This window comes from Spodoptera frugiperda, chromosome 23, assembly GCF_023101765.2.
Source record: "Spodoptera frugiperda isolate SF20-4 chromosome 23, AGI-APGP_CSIRO_Sfru_2.0, whole genome shotgun sequence".
NCBI lineage: Eukaryota > Metazoa > Arthropoda > Insecta > Lepidoptera > Noctuidae > Spodoptera > Spodoptera frugiperda.
The window spans coordinates 7,249,873-7,274,681 of NC_064234.1; the positions used below are offsets into that span (position 1 = coordinate 7,249,873).

The 24,809-nt window shown below is 36.4% G+C and overlaps 1 protein-coding gene across 13 annotated transcripts in view; it reads left to right on the forward strand.

Annotated features, from left to right (window-relative positions):
• Nucleotides 1–17,918: 17,918 nt before the first annotated feature.
• LOC118267170 (uncharacterized) overlaps nucleotides 17,919–24,809 on the forward strand; it is a 102,250-nt gene continuing 95,359 nt past the window's right edge. For 5 of the 13 annotated variants that reach the window (XM_050703066.1, XM_050703067.1, XM_050703068.1 and 2 more), the window contains exon 1: nucleotides 17,920–18,252. The gene's annotated coding sequence lies outside the window, so the exon portion shown is untranslated. Of the gene's footprint in view, nucleotides 18,253–24,809 lie in introns of all 13 variants that reach the window. The other 8 variants (XM_050703073.1, XM_050703074.1, XM_050703075.1 and 5 more) reach the window with 4 other exon arrangements.

The following is a 24,809-nucleotide window of genomic DNA, read 5'->3' on the forward strand; positions in this document are numbered from 1 at the left end:
GCTGTAACTATATAATTGCGGCTATGAAATCATTCAGGTATATACTTTTTATCATATTTCTAATACCTATACCGACTTAAAGCTTGCATCTAAGTGCATGTTAAAAGGTAATATTTCTTTTATTATTTATGGTCATGATCGCTAACAGTTGGTTATATAAGGTTTTCTATTATCTATAATTGGATATTTCAATCAACAGTTATTAGAATCATTACCACACCCAGTGGTAGAAATGAGTTCATTATTTGAGGGCTTGTCGCCGCAATTGTGATGTCAAACAAATTCTTTCTTTCAAACACTTAAAAAGAGCTTTTAAATTCAAAAAAATAATTGTGTAAAATAATACAGTTTTTTATATGCCAACCAAATTACCAATGGATACATTTTAAGTAAACATATTTTTGGTTATATTTTCATATTTTGAAAGTAGACCAAGTCAATGTACCTAGAGTAACTTTATTTGGCCGGCGACAGGCTCACGAAATAGCGGTCGAGGTCCTTCACATACACGCGCAAACCATTTCTTATTTATTTCTTGCCTCGCTAGTCCACTGCACCGTCGTTTGCTTTGGTGACATCATCGACTTTAACTTGTCGAGAAGTCGTGAAGTCGTGGCTTTTGATTGAGAGGTTGTGCCTACATTATATTCTCGTTACTAATAGGCTGATGCTACCATGCTGTCATCCAGATTTATTGGATGATCATGCCAGTCGATAAAAACTTACAATAACAAACATAAAGCTAGTCTTGATGGCCAATTGATGAGCAATTTGTTGGCTCCGAACAAGCAAACAATATTTAAAATGTGTGTCATGTTACGTTTGCAATACTAAGTTGTTGTAACCTCAGTAGTCAGCCATAATAATTTGTTATCGCTGTAATATTCCTGTAACACCCACACGAAGCGTGTTGCTAATATCTTCGTAGATTACTATTTTTCACCAGTATTACTAGTTTTACTTTTTGCTGACGAAATAAATTAAGGACATTACGTGGATGTAATGAGATAAGTGCATGTTTGGTTTTACCTAAAGATTTTAAAAGTAATTCAGAAGATAAAAAAGGAACATAGTGCGGTGTGGTAGTTGGTATGCAAGATAAATATCACGCAGCGTTTGAGTTGAGACACCCTGAGCCGGGTCAAAAGCTGCTGCGGAATCTACTCAGGGTGATTTTCTACTGTAATGGGTGTCTCGTTATGTGGAATGTTGACGACTGTTATTGCTCGTGCATGCAGATCTGATGCGATTGCTTGGCCAGTAACGAGCAAATTAAAATATTTATTGGCGTATAAACAGTATTTTACTTTGTTTACTACTTTCTTGAAACTACTTTGTTTATTTAGATTTAAATACTTGTGGAAAAAGGAGTGAACATTTGTTTTGAACTAAAGACATTATGTTGTAACTTTTAACTTTTTATTCCCCGAAGAAGGCAGCAAGAGATGTACTTACAGTGCGGACCCTGGGAACCAAAATTTTATGCGACCGGTGTGTCACTTCGCAGTATTGGAAAGTGAGCATAAAATATTATTATGCTATTAAAATGTTATTGATGAAGCATGGAGAAGTACTACCTACTGCAGTTACGTATATACTGACTGACTTATTCTAAGATAACCGTAAAGAGCTAGAATTATACAAGCAAAAACTGACGAACATCACGTAACGTAGATATTTAATATCTAAGCCTAATTTCAAGCGTTTTTACGGCGTTGTGTGGAACGGAACGAATTCATATTTTATTGTTGAGGGCAGCCAAGCGCGAGACGCTGATGTCATGCTTAAAATGTATGATATGTTAAGCTAACATAAAGCTAGCGTTAAGCATGTCGAGTACTGTGAGGTTTCCAAGAAAATACATAAAGAATTGCCACTTGATTTTTCCCATTACCATTCGAGAAGTAGCTTCATGTAACCATATCTATGTATGTTTAAGTAAAACTCTATTTATAAACTTAGGAACATCAATAATTTCATAGTGTAACTAACTTATTTATTTATATGCTATACAACATAATAAAGTGTTATTTATTACTTTTCTATGTTTTTACAGAGAAGTTGAATACTTTTCAGGAAAACAAGTTGGGTTGTAATACGTTTATCAAAATTTATAATATGCGGATTTGATATCAAGATATATGTAGTAAATTTTATGTAATTTATTGATCACTAGCTGACCCGGCAAACTTTTAAACCTGCCCTGAACAAATAATTCAAGACCAAAATTAGCCAAATCGGTCCAGCCGTTCTCGAGTTTTAGTGAGACTAACGAACAGCAATTGATTTTTATTAATATAGAGATTTGTTCTACTGCAATCGGTGTTTGTCTAATGATGTTTAATTACTGAAGGACAAGACAAGCATACAATAGACCACTTCTTATTATATTAGGTAGATGACCTTTATTACGTGATGAAGTTTTAATAAGCATATCTAATCTTGTGTCTTGTATGGCTTTTCAGCATTGTGTCATACCTCTGGCCGTAATGTCACTTTACAAAAGAATATATAAATGCTGATTACTCATTACAGCATGGAATTAATTTCTAGCATACTTAATAACCAATGTAATTATTTTCTCGTATTTAATGATGTGATACGTGATCTCATCACGTATGAACTTAGATGTTATTGAACACAATATGCCTACTATGTAATGGTGCGACTTGTATGCGACTAGTTTTATATACCAGGGATACACTCAGACAAGTTTTCTAAGGTCACTAGAAAACACTAAAACGCTAGCTTGGCAACTGGTAACTGCGTATGATATTTTACTTATGTGCAAACGACCAATATATGCAAACGTGGGCGGAGCCGGGGATAGGATGCGGTGCGCCTGTCGCGTGAGAATTCATCTCGTAGAAATCTCGCTCAGCCTGTCGTCCGCCAACACCGTGCTGTTTCTATGGCAGACTAGACTAATTACGGACAGATTGCAGCGGCCATTGCTCCTAACTCTGCTTCGGCTCATGCATACAGCCTGGATCTATAAGCAGCTTAATTGTACCTCTCCACGTAGTTAGTGCAGGAATTCGTTCCATTAACCTTTATGTGGGAAAAATGGAACTACTCGTCGTTTAGCTTAAACAAGCATATATTGAACAGAGTACACAGTAAAATAATGCTACCGTACAACAGTTTCGACCTTCGAGCCTGCCGTTTATGTATAAACATTAAAGTCGACAAAGGCAGCTTTGAATTCAAAAGATCAAAAATATGACGTTTTTAAATTGAGTATTCATATCAATATGCAGTAAAAGCTGAGGTTTAATAGCTTTCTGTTGACTGAGAACTCGAGTGAAGAGCCACTAAGCATAAAACAAGTTCTCAATGTGACCTCTCTGGTTTGATTTTCGCAGTATTTATTGTTGGTGTCTCCAGTGTTGTCACAACCTTGACCGTTTGTGTTGCCTCGAAGATTCTGCTAATGAATAACTAATGTTAGCGACGAGCCGTCGATTGTAGATAATGTACACACTTCAGGTTGCGTGTAATTGGTGAGTTTTCCTTAAAATATTTTCTTGTAAAGGTTTTGAGTCAGACCCAGCACGCATTAGCAAAAGATAGGTAATTAAGCAACCACATACCATTAGGATTACTATGTTTAAATAGGTACGTAATTGGGAAATTTTAGCTTTTTTATATTTTGGCGGTTTTAGTCAGCCATTTTCTAGGTATGAACAACAAATTGTGGTTTCAACCAATACGTCATACAAATTAGAAGATGGGTAGTTTCGCGTACTTGGTGTGAACTTTAAGAACTATATCTCGTCCAACTGGCAGTCGTCTCTGCTTAAGTATGTTACCGGTTCGTCCAAAGAGCATTGCGCAAGCGGCGATTTCGACAGCGCGACCGGCGGATATAGCACGGGGCCGCTCTTTCGTAGCCCACACCCACACCAAACTATTTGAACAACACTGCCTGCATACACTACTTGCTAAACGCTTAAACAAACGACCGCGAGTTCATTATAATACCTTGCTCACGTTATTGGTTGACACTACAACATTATTGAGCTTGACTAATTCATTTTATCGCCTCGTTTTTCTATATCGTCTAATTCCGGTAAATTTCCTAGCCACTTAATATAAAAGTATATTAAGTAGCAAGGAAAATCCAAAAACTGCGCTACGATTATTTTTATTTAGAATTTCAGTAGTTCTTCGTGTTCTTATAATAATAATTAACTGACTATCACGTAGTTTAGCGGCTATTAGCGTAATAATGTTTTTCTGGCTCTAGGTAGGCATAATGGCCGCTTATTATGTACATGATGAGGTCTCAACAGAAACCGCAAATTAATGTAGTTTTTCTTATTGTACATTTACTTGTGCCTCCACCTTCCATGTATCGTCTAGGATGTGTGCATTGTTGAATCACGAGTTGTGTCATCAGTCGAGGTCTTTGCATGATCTCATTCTTTTGGGAGACCTTCTCATATTATTGATTTACAATTAGTTTTAATTCATTACTGGCGTAGGATTGATAGAGGTTTGCGAATGACTTGTGGCTTGTAGTTGGATGGATATAATTGTGATTGATTGCATGAGGCTGAATCTAGCTTATTATTTAGTTATGGTCAAGGGATTAGCACAAGGTTTGCTGATATATTAATAAGTGTGCTCTTGTGGTTGTGCAGAAAATTGTAGGTCCTCAGTATCAGATTTTTCTTAAAATTTTCCTCTTAATTGAGGGCTTCTAGGATATTGCTTCTAGGAAAATTAGCATAATAATTTGTATAGGCAGCTGCATAACCACTAATAGTCTAGTTATAATGATGTTCTGAGCAAAATTAGCTAGAATAAAATACACGTAATAGAATGGTCTTCAGCCGCCATCCACGTTCTCAATGTGGGGATCCGAGGACAGACGTCTGTCCATACAAAGTTCCTGGAATGTTGGAGGACGCGCTGCGCTCTGCCTGCGAACATCGCAACGTTCGCTCTTTTACTCGGCACGTCTGGTCGCCGCTTCGCCCACCAACAATAGAATAAATTGAATGAGAACTTGTATACTATTAGAGTGTCTTCAAGCATAGGTATATACATTTTTTGCTCATATTAATGTATTTATGTTTTATCGCGTCTCAAAGTTATATGCATTTCATGATCAAGACAGCTATGTTTTATCTAGACAAACATTTACGACCGGATCGCCTGACGTGTTCAATTCTTTGCTAAACACCAATCGAATACGAAGCAAAACCAGTTGAAGTGACATCATTGCAAGAGGCCGTGTCCTTTGCGGATGCTCAACATCTAAACGAATCTTTAATTACGATGGTCACAAAAAGTTTTTTGAATTTAGATTTTAATGAGTGCTATTATTGTAATTATTTCTAGTTTGGTTTTATTCAGGAAGAATGGACTGAAATATATGTTCTTAAGATTTTAAAATGGTTGTAAATCAACATGCAAAGCAAATTCATGAAGTTGATAAAAAAGGAACATAGTGCGGTGTGGTAGTTGGTATGCAAGATAAATATCACGCAGCGTTGAGTTGAGACACCCTGAGCCGGGTCAAAAGCTGCTGCGGAATCTACTCAGGGTGATTTTCTACTGTAATGGGTGTCTCGTTATGTGGAATGTTGACGACTGTTATTGCTCGTGCATGCAGATCTGATGCGATTGCTTGGCCAGTAACGAGCAAATTAAAATATTTATTGGCGTATAAACAGTATTTTACTTTGTTTACTACTTTCTTGAAACTACTTTGTTTATTTAGATTTAAATACATATGGAAAAAGCAGTGGACATTTCTATATTCGTTGATAGTGCACCTAATTTAACTAAAGACATTATGTTGCAACTTTTAACCTTTTATTCCCCGAAGAAGGCAGCAAGAGATGTACTTTTGTACTTACAGTGCGGACCCTGGGAACCAAAATTTTATGCGACCGATATGTCACTTCACAGTATTGGAAAGTGAGCATTAAATATTATAATGCTATTAAAATATTATTGATGAAGCATTGAGAAGTACTACCTACTGCAGTTACGTATATACTGACTGACTAATTCTAAGATAACCGTAAAGAGCTAGAATTATACAAGCAAAAACTGACGAACATCACGTAACGTAGATATTTAATATCTAAGCCTAATTTCAAGCGTTTTTACGGCGTTGTGTGGAACGGAACGAATTCATATTTTATTGTTGAGGGCAGCCAAGCGCGAGACGCTGATGTCATGCTTAAAATGTATGATATGTTAAGCTAACATAAAGCTAGCGTTAAGCATGTCGAGTACTGTGAGGTTTCCAAGAAAATACATAAAGAATTGCCACTTGATTTTTCCCATTACCATTCGAGAAGTTGCTTGATGCCATGCCTATGTACTCGTATGTTTATGTAAAACTCTATTTATAAACTTAGGAACATCATAATTTCATAGTGTAACTACTTATTAATGAATATGCTATACAACATAATAAAGTGTTATTTATAATTTTTATATGTTTTTAAGAAGAAGAAGACCTTTCAGGATTCCAAGTTGGGTTGTAATACGTTTATCAAAATTTATAATATGCGGATTTGATATCACAATATTGGTAGTCAATTTTATGTTATTTATTGATCATTAGTTGACCTGGCAAACTTCGTATCGCTTCAAACATCTTTTTCTCACTTTTAAACTTGCCCTGAACAAATAATTCAAGACTAAAATTAGCTAAATCGGGCCAGCCGTAAAGTTTTAGCGAGACTTAATGCGACTTGAGCGTTAAACAGCTATTGATTTTTATTAATATAGAGATTTGTTATACTCCTATCGATGTTTGTCTAATGATGTTTAATTACTGAAGGACAAGACAAGCATACAATAGATCACTTCTTATTATATTAGGTAGATGACCTTTATTACGTGATGAAGTTTTAATAAGCATATCTTATCTTGTGTCTTGTAAGGCTTTTCAGCATTGTGTCATACCTCCGGCCGTAATGTCACTTTACAAAAGAATATATAAATGTTGATTACTCATTACAGCATGGAATTAATTTCTAGCATACTTAATAACCAATGTAATTATTTTCTCGTATTTAATGATGTGATACGTGATCTCATCACGTATGAACTTAGATGTTATTGAACACAATATGCCTACTATGTAATGGTGCGACTTGTATGCGACTAGTTTTATATACCAGGGATACACACAGACAAGTTTTCTAAGGTCACTAGAAAACACTAAAACGCTAGCTTGGCAACTGGTAACTGCGTATGATATTTTACTTATGTGCAAACGACCAATATATGCAAACGTGGGCGGAGCCGGGGATAGGATGCGGTGCGCCTGTCGCGTGAGAATTCATCTCGTAGAAATCTCGCTCAGCCTGTCGTCCGCCAACACCGTGCTGTTTCTATGGCAGACTAGACTAATTACGGACAGATTGCAGCGGCCATTGCTCCTAACTCTGCTTCGGCCCATGCATACAGCCTGGATCTATAAGCAGCTTAATTGTACCTCTCCACGTAGTTAGTGCAGGAATTCGTTCCATTAACCTTTATGTGGGAAAAAATGGAACTACTCGTCGTTTAGCTTAAACAAGCATATATTGAACAGAGTACTAATGCTACCGTACAACAGTTTCGACCTTCGAGCCTGCCGTTTATGTATAAACATTAAAGTCGACAAAGGCAGCTTCGAATTCAAAAGATCAAAAATATGACGTTTTTAAATTGAGTATTCATATCAATATGCAGTAAAAGCTGAGGTTTAATAGCTTTCTGTTGACTGAGAACTCGAGTGAAGAGCCACTAAGCATAAAACAAGTTCTCAATGTGACCTCTCTGGTTTGATTTTCGCAGTATTTATTGTTGGTGTCTCCAGTGTTGTCACAACCTTGACCGTTTGTGTTGCCTCGAAGATTCTGCTAATGAATAACTAATGTTAGCGACGAGCCGTCGATTGTAGATAATGTACACACTTCAGGTTGCGTGTAATTGGTGAGTTTTCCTTAAAATATTTTCTTGTAAAGGTTTTGAGTCAGACCCAGCACGCATTAGCAAAAGATAGGTAATTAAGCAACCACATACCATTAGGATTACTATGTTTAAATAGGTACGTAATTTAAATTTTAGCTTTTTTATATTTTGGCGGTTTTAGTCAGCCATTTTCTAGGTATGAACAACAAATTGTGGTTTCAACCAATACGTCATATAAATTAGAAGATGGGTAGTTTCGCGTACTTGATGTGAACTTTAAGAACTATATCTCGTCCAACTGGCAGTCGTCTCTGCTTAAGTATGTTACCGGTTCGTCCAAAGAGCATTGCGCAAGCGGCGATTTCGACAGCGCGACCGGCGGATATAGCACGGGGCCGCTCTTTCGTAGCCCACACCCACACCAAACTATTTGAACAACACTGCCTGCATACACTACTTGCTAAACGCTTAAACAAACGACCGCGAGTTCATTATAATACCTTGCTCACGTTATTGGTTGACACTACAACATTATTGAGCTTGACAAATCCATTTTATCGCCTCGTTTTTCTATATCGTCTAATTCCGGTAAATTTCCTTGCCACTTAATATAAAAGTATATTAAGTGGCAAGGAAAATCCAAAAACTGCGCTATGATTATTTTTATTCAGAACTTCAGTAGTTCTTCGTGTTCTTATAATAATAATTAACTGACTATCACGTAGTTTAGCGGCTATTAGCGTAATAATGTTTTTCTGGCTCTAGGTAGGCATAATGGCCGCTTATTATGTACATGATGAGGTCTCAACAGAAACCGCAAATTAATGTAGTTTTTCTTATTGTACATTTACTTGTGCCTCCACCTTCCATGTATCGTCTAGGATGTGTGCATTGTTGAATCACGAGTTGTGTCATCAGTCGAGGTCTTTGCATGATCTCATTCTTTTGGGAGACCTTCTCATATTATTGATTTACAATTAGTTTTAATTCATTACTGGCGTAGGATTGATAGAGGTTTGCGAATGACTTGTGGCTTGTAGTTGGATGGATATAATTGTGATTGATTGCATGAGGCTGAATCTAGCTTATTATTTAGTTATGGTCAAGGGATTAGCACAAGGTTTGCTGATATATTAATAAGTGTGCTCTTGTAGTTGTGCAGAAAATTGTAGGTCAATATTATCTATTTATTGTATTATATTTTAACCAATCAGACGTTTTTCCTCTTAATTGAGGGCTTCTAGGATATTGCTTCTAGGAAAATTAGCATATAGTCGCGTAGGCAGGTGCATAACCACTAGACAGTTTTGTTATAATGACGTTGCTGAGCAAAATAAGCTAGAATAAAATACACGTAATAGAATGGACTTCAGCCGCCATAAAAATATAATGGATCCTAATAAGAACGTTCTCAATGTGGGGATCCGAGGACAGACGTCTGTCCATACAAAGTTCCTGGAATGTTGGAGGACGCGCTGCGCTCTGCCTGCGAACATCGCAACGTTCGCTCTTTTACATCGGCACGTCTGGTCGCCGCTTCGCCCACCAACAATAGAATGAAATTGAATGAGAACTTGTATACCTATAGCAAATAGAGTGTCTTCAAGCATAGGTATATACATTTTTTGCTCATATTAATGTATTTATGTTTTATCGCGTCTCAAACTTTTTTCGTTATATGCATTTCATGATCGAGACAGCTATGTTTTATCTAGACAAACATTTACGACCGGATCGCCTGACGTGTTCAATTCTTTGCTAAACACCAATCGAATACGAAGCAAAACCAGTTGATGTAGTGACATCATCTTCCTGTACTGCAAGAGGCCGTGTCCTTTGCGGATGCTCAACATCTAAACGAATCTTTAATTACGTATGGTCACAAAAAGTTTTTTGAATTTAGTCAAAATTTTAATGATTTTGGCTAGGCTATTATTGTAATTATTTCTAGCTTTGCTAATTATTAAATCTGTTCTTACATTCAGGAAGAATGGACTGAAATATATGTTCTTTGTATGGATATCAATAAATCTATGGTTGTAAATCAACATGCAAAGCAAACTCCTGACTAGGATGAAGTTGTAAAATAAAAAATAGTAACACTAAGTAAATCATATAATGGGATAGTTACATCAACAATAACATAAGATAGGATGTAGCGTCCATTGTTTATTTTTTAAGGTTTTGTAACAATGCACGCTACGGATGAATTCATGCGCCTAGCCATCTGACTCGTTTACGCAAGCTTTAGTATTCATGTGACCCTTAGGGAAATGTACTTACCATGTGTTCGATAAGCGAATGCGTTTTGTGCAATTTAATATGATAGTTACATTTGATGTTTTTTTTTTGTTGAAATACATAATATATGCAGTTAGTTCTTATGACCTCTATAGAAGTATAGTTTTTGTGGTTATAAAGTTTTCACATAAACTTATTACCGTTGGTATTGAATAAAACAAAGATGTTTTGGGTACAGTAGTCGACTATTTATTTACTTATGCGATTGCCTTGAAAATGTTGTTAGAGCCGTTTTTTCTGACTCTTCATATAATTGTATAAAAACCAAATTGAAAGAATAAATAAATAATACAGATTGAAGTAGATATATCGAGATTGATTGTTGCTTAAGGATTGGCATATTTTTTCTCGCCAAATAAAACTTGTTCATTAGCAGAATCTTAAGATCATAGAATTTATAGAAGTGAGAGAAGCAATAAACCGGTTCAAGTTTTTATTATGCAATTTCCTATGGTGTATGTGTTAAAACATAAACGCATACTTTAGCGTTCCAGAGGTCAATGTCTCTTGGTTTTGTGTTTAATAGAGACTGTTATCAAAAGCTCCTCCGAGTAAAGAATTAGCAAGCTGGCTTCAATGTCCTTGCCATGTAGACCTAAGTTGTTATCCGCTACGGTCTGTGGATCAACAAGATGGCGGTGGGGGATCGTGAGGCTTCGGGCGAGGGACGGGGGTGGCCGGGACAGGTCTGGCGGCGCCGCCTGTATCGGCCCTGAGTTCGACTCCGAGCTCTATTTTTAGCGCTGTGTCACCGTTCGTTTGTGCTCGAGCCCCGCTCGTCCATGCGAATAAAGCCTTACCTACAGCAGTGCCTGAAGAATTAACATTAAAATATGAAGCATGCGCACAATGCACTGCAAGTGACTTAAACTTGCTAATTATGTAGGTATGTGTACCTGGAACGACTTCGGGATTTCAGTGTCTCGACTTGCGAAATCTTTGTACTTGTTGTTAGCGTTTTTATGATCATTTGTGCAGATAGCGTTTAAGATAGTAATTTGCATTTCTTGCACACATTTGTTAACATTTTCCACGGCTTTCATAAGTCTCATTGGAATGAGTCGCGCTCACATTAGAAGTCGGCTATTTTTTTTATTCAAATCACGTGTAACGTGTTGTATGTAACAGTAAGTCGGGCGGCATGATGTCATCGGCATGTGATGGGCTGTGCCCTTATGTAGATGCAGCGTTATGTAAGAACACGCGTGCTAGGACATGGTGCAGTGTAAACTATGTTCGTTATACAAGAGGACACTGTATTATTGAGGTCTAGAGCAGCAGCGAGCCGTACAACTGCGCGCAGTCCGTTGTTCACTGTTTATCAATTTGTTACGTACATTACCGTCTCACCACAAATGTCATGTGATTGTTATTTATCGCCGTTATAAAAGTTTTCGTATCGTTAAGTAATTTTCTTTGAAGTATTCCTGTGAAATGTACGAGAGAAGAGTTCTATTAAATACATATGAAACAATGAAATGTTATTTCTTCTACACATATCTATAAAGCTAACTTTGTATTTAATGTTCTTTGAATAAAAGGAAAGTTCCAAATAACACTAGAACCGTATTCTATCAATGCTACAGTGGTGAGTCATGCATAATTATGTATTTTGCGCAATCCTGCAGCTACTTACTGCATAATGTATATGGCATTAGGTGTTAATATGCATTTTATTAATAAATACGTAAGTAATTGTTTAAAAATGGAACTCCATATTTATGCGCAAAAAATATCAAGAATTTATGAATGGCCGTATTTAAAGTCGATTACTCACGAACTGCGCAATGACATAGTGAAGTAACAGTATATCGGGCGTAGATTGTAATGACGAGTTGTTTGTCAAGGCTTTCGATTGCGGGTGTCGGTCCACACCTACACGGTCGGTTTAGGTGTCGCCTGGTGACTGCTGCCACTTGACTGCCATTCCCCACAGCCCACGCGGGCGCCGAGGACTCTGCCCACGGCCCTGCACATATTACACAATGTTTAAAGCGTTTTTGCAATCTTCATTGATTACCTCAAACTCAGAATTTATGATTTATAACAACGATAAAGGTGAAATTTCTGTTTAGCAATATTTATGTCCATCATATGGGCGAGCGCACAATTTGGAGGAAGCTATACACGCGCACGCAATCATGTAATCACGACGATGACGTCAGATCGAACTTATGCATAGAAATATTAAACAAACATGCTTGGAACCGGAAACCATGCCCTAGACCTTATGCTTAACCTCGACTGTGCTTGTTGTTGAAATAGTTATGAAACTTTAAAATACGAGTAAGTTAATTTTTTCCCACTAAAAGCTAATCTTTGAGTTATTTTCTAAATTGACTCCATATATCTGGAAACCAAAACAGGAAAGGACATTCTTTAATGAGCAGAACTTGGATGTTTGATATATTACTATCGCTTTTATGGCGGACAATGGTCTGTATTTGGGCAGGCTAATCAACTTGAAGATACTGTAATGTTCAACGATTTTTTATTCGTTGTAAATTAATGTTGACTCACAATTTGCGGATCACCATTTTCGAAATAGTCTTTAAATTGCTTTAAACGACAAAACTCATATACAAGTTTCCTATTTCATTTAACACCTCCATGTATTCATATGAATCAGAGGCTATTTACCATTTCAAACGATTTGGTCGGTTATAATGTTTAAAAGACTCTAAAGACGGGCAATATGTGAAAAGTTGCCTGCCTTGATATTTGGATGTTAATGATAAATGTCACAGAACGTGTCGTCGGCGTTGCTTCGTGACGAGTTGTTTGTGCAGACGGGAGTAGGACGTCGCTCGCGCCGCGCTCTGTTACAACACAACACACGGAGAAAGCTGCACTCGTCTGGCGAAATCACACCCACGACGCATGTGCCAAATCTTTCGCAGAACCCCTCTCTACTCTACATATATGGCAACTTAAACCGACAACCAGTAAAAGTTGATTTTGCATGCAAACAAAATACTTATCGTAAGGAAGGAGGTTTTTACAAGCACATTACAGTATGAAGAACACGTTTAAAAGGAATTTATTTATAAAAACACAACGTCAAATATTGTGATTTAAGTATCACACATCTATCCATACATTAATCAATTTGTTGTTACTGAGATGGGACCTCGTCTTAGCCATACGGAATTTTACACGGAATCGAAGTCAACTTTCGATAAACGATTTTCTCAAACACTGGCCTTTGAATAGCATTTTATTGGCTTTCCTCTGCACCAACGATCGCATAAAATCGATTTGTGATCGAGGTAAGGCAGTAAAACAAAAATGCAAGCATTCACTTAACTGCCCGTAAATATCTAGAAAAACATCATTATTTTTTTGTGTGTCGATAAAACAAAATTTGAGTAGGTACGGTTAGTGATTTTTATTTGCACATTGTTATTTGTATTTTTGTTACTTTTTCATGGGAATCGTTTAGCTAGTTTTATGGTTCATTAAATATAAACTCACGAATCCATACAGTATAGTATTAACTTTAAATTCATAGTACACACTGCGTACAGCGTTGCAAGACTGCCAAAGTTACATGATGCTGTCAAATAATTGTGGAGCATAGATCGAAACGTTCATTTTGTGGAAGATAAAACGGTTCTATTACAAACTACAGTTGCTGGTGAGGATCATATGGTCGCGGTGTATTACAGAGACATGGCATAACGTTACGTGTGGACACGTATGCGCTGCAACCTTGTGCGATGGCGGGCCACGATTGCGATGGCGAGCCGACCGTGACACTGACTCGGGTTATGATAATGACGACTTGTATACCAACTATTGTCGAGTTTCGGTGTAAATATGTAGTTGGGAGTCGGTGTCTGCCCTCAGAGTGTGAGTACCTCGGCGACCGTTATCCGGTCACCGCTACGCCGCGCCGCACGCCGTCGCTGCCATGCCGTGGAAAATGACTACAACATTCAAGTCGCTGGGAATTAGAAATAAGAACGGTTCAGTTTGCACTAAGTGTAAGGCCGAACATAATATGATCGTTGCGGATGATTATACACTTCACGACTGCCTCGAGTTTTTCTAAAGCTTTCCGTTTCTATACGTGCATAAGACAAAAAGTGTAAATTAAGTCAAACAAAGGAGTTCTTACATAACTTTTGTATTAAAGTTTTAATCAAAACTGGAAACACCTAGTCATCCTGAGAGTAAAAGCTAATTTTAAAACAATATGCATTGTTTCTGTCGTGTGTTTGTGCATTCATAAAATTAATAGCAGTTAGGTACATAACTAACGCTTTATCAGATAGAGATCAGGTATCGCCAGTACATAACATCATTCTTTATAGATGCTCAAGTTTATAGTCGGCGAGCTGTAAAGATATTTCTTTAATAAGTAGAAGCCAATTACCTCTTGAAACAATTAACTCGATTGCGGCAATACAACAGGAAATGATGGTTCACCTGGTTCACGATGCCGTAAGAATGACAGCGGCGAGCAGCGAGCAGCGGGCAGCGCCGAGTGGCGTACCCGGCTGCCGGACACATTCCAAACAAATCATACTAGTTTTCTACAGGGTACAGATATTTACACGTCGTCGAAGATGAGCATAGAAACATGATATCTTAAAAAACACGCAATATACAGAACATTAAGTTTTTATACAAAAAATGTGAGAATTTACAGCATTTATGCATCTTCGTATATGCAGGTATATTTTATAGATAAAACATATACGCTGTATTGCCCTGTTAGAAATTCAGATTATCGTTGCGATGAAGATCTGCGATCTCGTGTTCGGAGAGACCTCCCGTTTGCTACAACCTCACGAATTGCATGTTACATACGAAGGTACGATAAATCAATACTATCTGTGTTCCGCATGAGATGACCTCCTCAATAAGGGTATAAATATGTAGATAACCTTCTCCAATCTATACTATTGTTCTTAGACTAAATAAATTCGCTGCCAGCAACCAGACGTTGGTTCGGTCTCATTCGTTTTATTTTAACACACTAGTTTAAAGATTTATCGCCTTGAAATGGAAATAAAACTGGAAAGAATTAAAATGCGAATGAATTAAGTGGAATCTATTTTGAATGTTCAAGGAACAACCGGATTCGTTGCTATATAATGTCTAATAATATGGTCGTATTATGTTTATGTCAACTCGCAAAGGACCGAAGTTAATTTTTACATTATTTGTTTGATTTTTTTTATTTTAAATATCAAGATTTGAACTAATAATATTAATTTGTTGTTCGTATTTATATCTACAGTTTTATGGATTTTTGCTGCAAGCAAAAAGCAGCCTTACAGCACCTTAGGTATTGATCCTTATTTTACGATTTCGACATTTAGGTATAAAGTTTCAATTTTCCTTATTCTGTTATTTTGTTTATGTATTAAAAAATGTTGGCAGATTCGACCAAATCGAATAAAGATTCTCAATCAAATAAGTCAGCGCGTTTGATATAGAGTTGATGCCATCTATTTATTTTGATTCTTTATAATGTAAAATGAATCTATTGTGTTAACTTATCAAGATTAGATTACACGAATATCTTGACATGACCACAAGAACTTGTGATGCAAAAAATGGTGTATGTTGTACGTGCCAATGTTTTTACTAATGGGTATATACCCAATGAATAATCAGTCATCAGTGATGTAACCAAAACCGAAAGCTTATTGTTCATCTATAATTAGTAAATTATTAAAATGTATAGACTTATATAAAATTATATTATGTTTACTTGTATAAAATACATCGTAATGTAATAATATTCACGACATTGATCGAGAACGACAATAATTCTAGCGCTGAACTCATAACAGGTTTAAGAGTTTTATGCTATTTTAGAAGCTGTAACTAAAGGAGATTTAATGCATTATTTATTTGATCATTTAATAATATTCGAAGACGACAAAAAGGAACAAGTCAAGCGAAGACATAATTATCTTTCAACATACCTATACATGTACATCTACATGTGTCCATATGCACATCAAAAGCAACTTTATTTAAATATCAAGTTTATTTAGAAGTCAGCAAATACATTATAGTGATATTTTACATCCGCCAGTTGATATTATTACACAAATACTCTCGATCTAATAAATACTTACAGAAAAAAGCAAATCATCCGAATTTACGACGACGAATTTCATAGAAAATCCGTAGAAAATTGTGCTTCTTTTTATCTAAAATAAGTACTGAATTTGGCCCGTTTGAAATACCCCATACAATTATGTAACCGACGACGCCAAAATAACGCTACCAAATCTATTTATTGTTCATACAAAATCACGTCATTGTATCTTTTTTGCCGCTAAGAGTACATGTTGAGTTCTTCTTTATTTACACCGCTACTATTCTGAGTATTTCTCACGTGATATTTACAAAAATCCCCGTTTCAATGTACATTTGATGTTAGTGATATCACTAACTCAATGAAAAGTCCTCAGGACCGCGCGCGTTGATGTCTAATATATGGGTCAGATGAAATATGCTACGTACGTAGCAGGTTACAAAAATGGTATTTTCTTGACAATTGCTTTTTAAACGTATTTTTTGTTATTTTTCTGGTATATTCTAGTTTTATTGTTGGGTTGTATATACCTAGTACATATTATATTTATTGTTTTATTTATTTTTGTAACAGGGCTTCGTGTCACAAAATAATGACTAATAACGGCGTTTAACTTACCTAAGTATTATCATAATTGTTTGAATGGTGGTTATTTACCTTATTTACCATTTGCTTGTTTAATTTATATAATAAGATTTGCGAAATAATTGCAATAAGTGTACAGAAGTGAGCAGCCAGCAGGCACATTGGTGTATATCTGCGTTTCATCTTTTTGTTTTAATGTAATGACATATTACCTACGCTTATGTTATTCTGTATTCAATTTTGCTTTTATCGAGCGCCTTTGAATAACATCACCAGAGGCGTATTCTCCGGACAATCGAATTGTAGAGCCATTACTGCGATTGTGTTTTTCAATGGACCTATAAAAATAGATGTAATTGGTGATGAGAAAAAAACGAAGAGCGCTTATTGATCCCCGCTCGCCGCCACAAGCCGCGAGCCGAGCGCCCAGCGGCCGCGGCGCGCCTTCTGCCGCGACGAGGATGTTAATAGCCACACAGAAGCCACACTTTTTGTATCTCTTAGATAGACCTAGCAGGAATGTGTGCCGTGATTCAATTTATACTCCCTCGATGTAAGGGCCGTTAAGGGCCCTGTACTGTGTGGAGTTAATGGACTGATGAAAAGTGATTTGTGATTGTATGAACATTGTTGATTTTTTATTACAGTGTGAATAAGTTAAGTAAGGTTTAAATTAAAGTAAATTTAATGTTGCACGATTTAAAGGTTTGGTTAACACCCTACAAACAGTTTCTAATCAAATAAATCCAAGGTCTAGACAGAAAGTTCTGACAATTTAGTAGAAATGGTTGGTATGCCCTTGTATTCTAATCGTCGACCTTTCTGGCAGAGGGCTACATGGGTGCCTCTGTCTTTTTGCAATAGTGGGCGAACGGGTTTGGTGCTCGCTTTATCGCCCTTGCAGCCTTAGTATGCGGTGTAGATAGAGCAGGGCTGCAAAAGCTCGGCCACTGGGAACGCGTTCCAGAGTAAGGTTGCAGCGGACGCGGGGGCAGCGGCGCGCGGGTCGCGAGGGGCCGCGCAACCTGCGCGGGCGCCGCAGCCTGCGACTTCGCGTTCAGTCATTGTCCGACCAACATCTCGGTCGTACGTTCTAACACCGACCGGCTGTCGCTGCTTCATTGTCGTACGAGTGCCCGTTAAACGAACGGTTAACTCCGACCCTTGGAGTGTAGGTGTAGTGCTAAGTGATGGTGTGTTTTTAGCTATACAACATAAAAGTGTATCGCTAACAAGTATTACTGTCCCCGCTGTGTGGCGAGTTCCACGGAGTTGCCTAACGGCTGTTCGCCTGTCGGCGAGGGAAGGCGGATCGCATCAACCGGGAGGAATGAGCCCCGTGCACCACAGCTCTCGTACTCACCGATGATCTCAAGGTTGGTTTCATATCGCTGGACATACTCGGCTCACGCGACTTGCCGATGCATCCTGCACTGTCGCAAGCGCAACTTCGCACGACTCGACCCCGCGACCGCGCTCGCATTCTACCAACACTCTACTCTGATCTCATTCCAATAACTTAACATTCATTTTAGCTCGCTTGAGTTCACCTCCGTGAAACGTTCACTTGCCTACTTCACTTATATTGTTCATACTTTATATAATTAACGAGGAAGTCACAGCTCATTTTTCTCTCATTAAACTTTTATGAGACTCTAATTGGGTTACTAAACTTTTCACTTATTTAAATATTGTCACCAAAGACCAACTGACAAATGTTCTTATATGGTTACTGCTGTACTCAGTATAATACGTATGTAATAAAGGTTTCTAGCGTCGTTCACATTACTGTGTAAAACCTGTCTAACAAGAGAGTTTTTTCTAAAAAGTTGAATTAATTCTTTGAAGGTAGATGTCTTAACAACTTATTCTAGGAACAGCTGAGCCCATAATCACAATTTTCTCGGTAGTATTTAAATAATTCACAAAGCGTATCTCAAGCTTTTTAAATGGTGTTGTTACATAAATGTACACTGCATCGGAACTTATTGGCGACAGTAAGAATTGCAAAACCAGATAGTTTCACTGCAACGTGCTTTATTAATCTTACGTGGACACCCGTAGGGTTACCAACCTTAAAATATTTAACCATAAGAAGAAAAAGGAACCATTATAGAATACAGTAGTAGTAAATACCAACGAAATCATAAGGAAGGCCTAATTAATTTGGTGACTTCAATTGAGTAACCTAGCAAAAATCTAATTTGAATGACAATCTATGACGAATGCCAATTTCTTGTTGTAAGCGGATATTTTCAAGGTATCGTGTTCGATGCCTAATCGTATTAATATAAATTGTAGATATACAAACTGACTCGTTTTCATATAATGTAGAGACTGAATGCAATGTATAATTTGGTAAAAGTACAGCGTAGTTAATTCTAAAAAGTCATTACACAACGGCATGAGCTGTTGTTTCCATGTGAAAATTAGTTCATGCTGGCACGAAAGAATGAGAAAAACTCACAACGAGATCGTTTGTTTTATTTTTATTATATAGCAACTAGGTATTCAGTTCCTAATTCCTCTCTTCTTGAGAAAACATCACAAACATTTTGGATTTCTTTCTGAAAAGATAGGAAGCTGATGAATGTGGTTGGATTACCTAAATTATGTACCTCGAATATCCAGTTTATTGTAAAAATTAGGGTATTCCATATCTCCATGTCTGGGACTCTTCGACAACTGTTATGTTGACAGAGTGGGCCGATACCTGCTTGTGAAATTTAACAAGTATCAGCCGATTTGAAAATATTTGTTTAAAGGTTTGAATTCTATGGAACTGAAGTTTGTGACCCATAAATTTTACTAGTTTACCAGTCGTTCGACTCTATTAAGTAGATTGGTGTTGATTCAGAATTGCATTGCATTAGATACGTATAGATAGTAATTATGAGAATTATGAAACAAGGAGCTCAGCCTTTCTACAAAATTCATTGAAAATATTTAAATTAAAATGTATAAAACCACTCTCTAAAACCTTGCTTAATGATTCGTGCTTAAACTAAACATCCCATAATAAAACGAACTAATATTCACTCACGATGTAGGTACATACCTATACAACCGAAACTTTCGACCAGTGAAAGTCCTTCTAAGATGCTCTTCCAACTTTTTTGCGCGATGACCTAAGACATGGTGGTAAAAAACCGATACATTTCATATAATGATAGTCAACTAGTCAGTATGATTCAATCTAAAATGAGTAATATTCTTACAACATAAACCTATTAGTATGAACAGATGCATAACTGTCAAAGAAAGAACTAAAGGTTTATGCTCCAGATATGTATAGACCGCCCGGAGGACATAAGGAGGAGGCGGGGCGCGTGAGAGAACAAACCTCTTCACGCCCCAGCCGTCGCGAGAGACACTCCGGGCGTCGGGGATCGCGGGACGATCTCCGGCCACCGTAAGTGCGGGTCTGCGGACGACGAGCAATGCAAATTTATACGGGAATGAGTAATAGGCATTATATCTTTAATAATACTTAACGCCAGTGTATGCCCTATGCAGTTTTCCATGTAAGGATAAGTTGATTTTCCATTACTGCATCCGGTACACTGACATTACGGTCGGTGATGCAATCGACTCATGTAATGCGAAACTGGAATAGTATACTAAGTTGCCAGGCAGAGGCCTACAATGTCTAATTGGTGTTAATGTTAAAGTTTTAACATTATAGCTACAAAACCCAATAAATGCTCACGCTTGTTTTCGTTGTTCTTGTTATCAGACCAATGTTACAGGAAAATCCTATTTGGATAGGTCGAATGTGATTTTAAAGTGGGCAACATCAAGGCTGCATTATTGTCATCGTGTCAGCCACAAGATGCCTACTGATCAATGACTTTCAGATTTTTTGTATTATCTAAGAAGTTCTGAAAAAAATCAATGATTCTATTTCGTAGTCTATCAGTAACGTGTATTGAAATATATAAATAAACATTAGAAAAGGTATAAAACTTCACTTAAGTCCTCTCGGGGTATGTTAAGCATATCCAATTATTTATCCAATTAGGATTTCTCACTTTCCTGTTGGACAAAAACAGTTTTATTTTTGGTTAGTCGTAAAAAGTTCCTTTTTGCAAGTGTTTGCATTTTAATGCTCTCTGCCTCCGAATACCTGTTTTTAAGTATCTCAAAGGATCTTTTGATCCTAAGTATTCCGACTAATTATCCCTGCCCTTTTTTATATTATTCAACTGTGTAGATTGTAGATATACCAGAATTTATGCGATTTGCTTTAAAAAACATTTTATCCAATTTGTTTCTTACTTTAACGTTTTAGAATATTTTCCCAAATTGAAGAGTCTTGCCAGATATTCAAATTATAAATGGCAAATGACATTTCCTTTAAAATACACACACTACTTTTATACTAAAATTGTTTGTACATCATTATGTAGAACCCATCTCTTAAGAAAGACAATTTATTTTTGTCAAGCGCCGAAGAATTTTAACAAGTACGTTTCTAGTAAAAAAATTCTTAAGCTGAGTTTATACATACATCTTAACAAGATCGACATGAAACTTTCTCTAAACAAATAGTGATACTTACACCAAAGTTCTGTGTACTAAATACTTGTATGAAACTAGCTACTAATGAATTCTTAGGTGTTGTTGAATAGTTCATGATTGTTACAAAACGTTTAAAACACTTTGCTAATTTCGATCTTTTAAACTTTGAATTAATGAATTCCATTCATTATTTATCAAAATACATTAAATTGCATAGTAAATGTGATTTGGCAATTAATTCGCTGTGACACAGATGACGTGGTCGTCAGCCTTGGTCATACTTTACCATATATGAATATTTAGACAAACAATGCGGTACCTACTATAAGTACGTTTTCTCTCTCGTGTTGTCTATTGTACATGTTTGGAAACGATTGCTAGTGTGGAGACACTTTTTGCATTGTCTAAAGACAAGTTTAGTATAGAATGTAAAGAGTTCGTTACCATGGAGATAGGGTTCCTAAAATAGACTGTGCCTCGCGTGTAGACGTTTCTATATTTTTTTGCGACTTCACGCCAATACTCGTACATGTTGGCGTTAATTGGTCGGTTTAACTTAACCGGAATTTATTTCAGAACACGAAGTTAAATCTTGGAGATTTACTTCTTATTCTTAGTACGATACATTTATCGTTAACTGTTTAATCACCATTCTATTTAAACATGCTTAAAAAATTAATGAAAAGTTGTTATGGTCATATTCAAATGTTACACGTATTTATTTGTACTAGTGGTCGCCTAGTGGTCGAAATTCAACCATATACGATTTAATTTACAATACCACTTAACATACGTTCAAGGATAATTTTTATTTAACTCAAACTCAAACAAACTCTTTTATAAAACTCTATTCATATGACGTGAGAATATCATCGCAATGTCTATAGATTTTGACGTTTTGTCAAATACGATCAGATACTATGCATGTGTGTGTAATGTTTTATTTATTGATTTAATGTACTTTATAAGCATTATTTTTGAAAAATATTAGTGTCCTGCACTTCTCCTACACATAAACTATAAGTGTACCAAATTTTATGCTCCTACGTCCGCGCAATTTTCGTAAAAAGCGGTCCAAAGTTTTTGCATCACGTATTAATATATAGATATGTCTAAGGAGAACATAGTAGAATAGTCTACTATGTTCTCCTTTAATACCAGGATTTGTCAAAACACCCAACAGTAACTCCGTACGTCATAAAACGTCCTTGTTAAATAAATTAATCGAGTTTTATATAAATGGAGTTAAATCTATTTAAGAGCTTAAACGAAATAAATCTTAAACTTTGGCGTAATTAGTTCTTTAACGACATAATTACTCAGATGTTGTGAAAAGATAAGTTGTGTTATAAGTCAATGCTAAAGTGGTTAGTTCTAAAATAAAACTATCGAAGCGGCTGGTAGTGCCATCGCCGCCATTATTAATTCTGATTAGCGTCTTAGTCATTAACCAATTAATTTTGCTACTTACATACATTTATCTTGACGAAGAAAAATACTTGTTACTTAAGGTACTGCTTCTTTGAATTTAATGGATCTTTTAAAATCCGTTAAATAAACAGAGAACTTCTGTATTATGTATGCGTGGACAGACGCAGCTCACACATACACAAACAGTAAGACCCGGAATAACTTGGTAGATCTAGGACATTTAAATATTTGTTTGGAGTGGACAATGAGCAATCAGTTACCAGACCACTTTATCAACGTAATAAAAACAACTTCAAAAGATCCTATCTTCTGGCGATTGCATTTGCTACCGGGTGTTTAAGAATTGCATTTTTTATTATATATACACATAGAACACAAAGGACAACACATATATTCTATCGAAGTACATAGGTCCCACATATTCCTATTGGAATGTCATCCTGTAGGGCTGTGCCAGGAAAAGAAACATACGACACGACACACAGTTACACGAATAAGGTAAAATTAACATAAAATAAGTTACGTTAGTCTCAAGCAAAAATTACATAAATATAAAAAATGCATATCAAAACCTATGTTCCACTACATTAAATAACGTTGCTTTCGATCTATTGCTGTTTCTTTCACTCCTACTGGTGTTTGTAGCGACAATAACAGGTGCTATTAAGACCATCTCAGAGTAGAATGGCGTTTGGGCATTGGTAGCGAAGTAATTAAATACAATATGGTCGGAGACTAAGGTGGAATCCCGTAGGGATGACTCAGCTGCAAAAAACCCGTACTGGTATTGTCGTAAGCCAAGCATTCATTGTATAATTTTACTTACCAAAATTATTTTTTTTGTCGACGAAATTTGAAAATGATATTTTATTTTAATGACATCAAGACATGTGTTGCGTAAGATCTTATACATATAATATATGTAAGTAATAATCGTATGAAACAAATTTTTGTCAATATACTTGGATATCACCTGATTCTGTATAATATCTATCAAATACCAAAGAGCGCAGAGATTGAAAGGATAATAAGGTAGGAAATAGGTAGTGAGATGTATACAAATGGATATAGCGGTTCTGTTTGTTTTTTTTACCGTGAATGCTTTTTGTTACGGTTTTTTTGATAAAATCTTTTATTGTAGCTGTCTTGATAACTTATGGTTCACCTACCACGCCGGTCTGTTTGTTTGAATATCTGTGCTATTGTCAAGCTGCTTGTTTATAATACTTCAAACATGTATATAGTTTTAAGTATAATAAAAACAATTCGGCCGAATTGAGAACCTCCTCCTTTTTGGAAAGTTGGTGAAAAGGGTTATTTTAGAATGAGTAGTAATGACGATGATGATAATAAGTACCTGGCAGCAGTGCTCAATATATAATTTATTCACAAATACAGGCTTACTACACACAGTGAGAAAAACCAGAGGTTGTACGTTGTTAATAAAAACAATTAAATTCATAATGGTTGCAGTTCATTAGCCCTCGGCCTATTGCATTAATTATCCGCGTGGGTTATTGTTGAGAAGGATAGTGAGAATAGCAACAAAGGCACAGCATGAGTAGACGAGGTTGCACCCGAGCGTAGCGCCTCCTTCAAGGCCCCTTTGTTCTTAATGCAATATGTTCCCACCGAGCGGTAATTGTAATCAGCAGCAGATCAAGATTCAAGAAGTTTTTTTTATTCCACGTTTCGAAATAGATACCACTCATTTTGCTACGTTTGTTATTTTGTTAATCCGTCTGCGTCTTCCTTGTGAGCAGTTAATCCATTATTGAATTTGATTAAAATGTCTGCATCAGAACGTAACACAATTCCTATATTTTAGCCTATTGTTAAATACTCATTTAAACACGAAACACGCACATTACTCTATTTTGTACTTGTTTCATAATGTATAGTAGCGTCTCTAGCGTACTAAATTTAATCATTTACGGTTAGAAAACGATGAAATCTTTAAAATTAGCGGTATAGTAGTAGC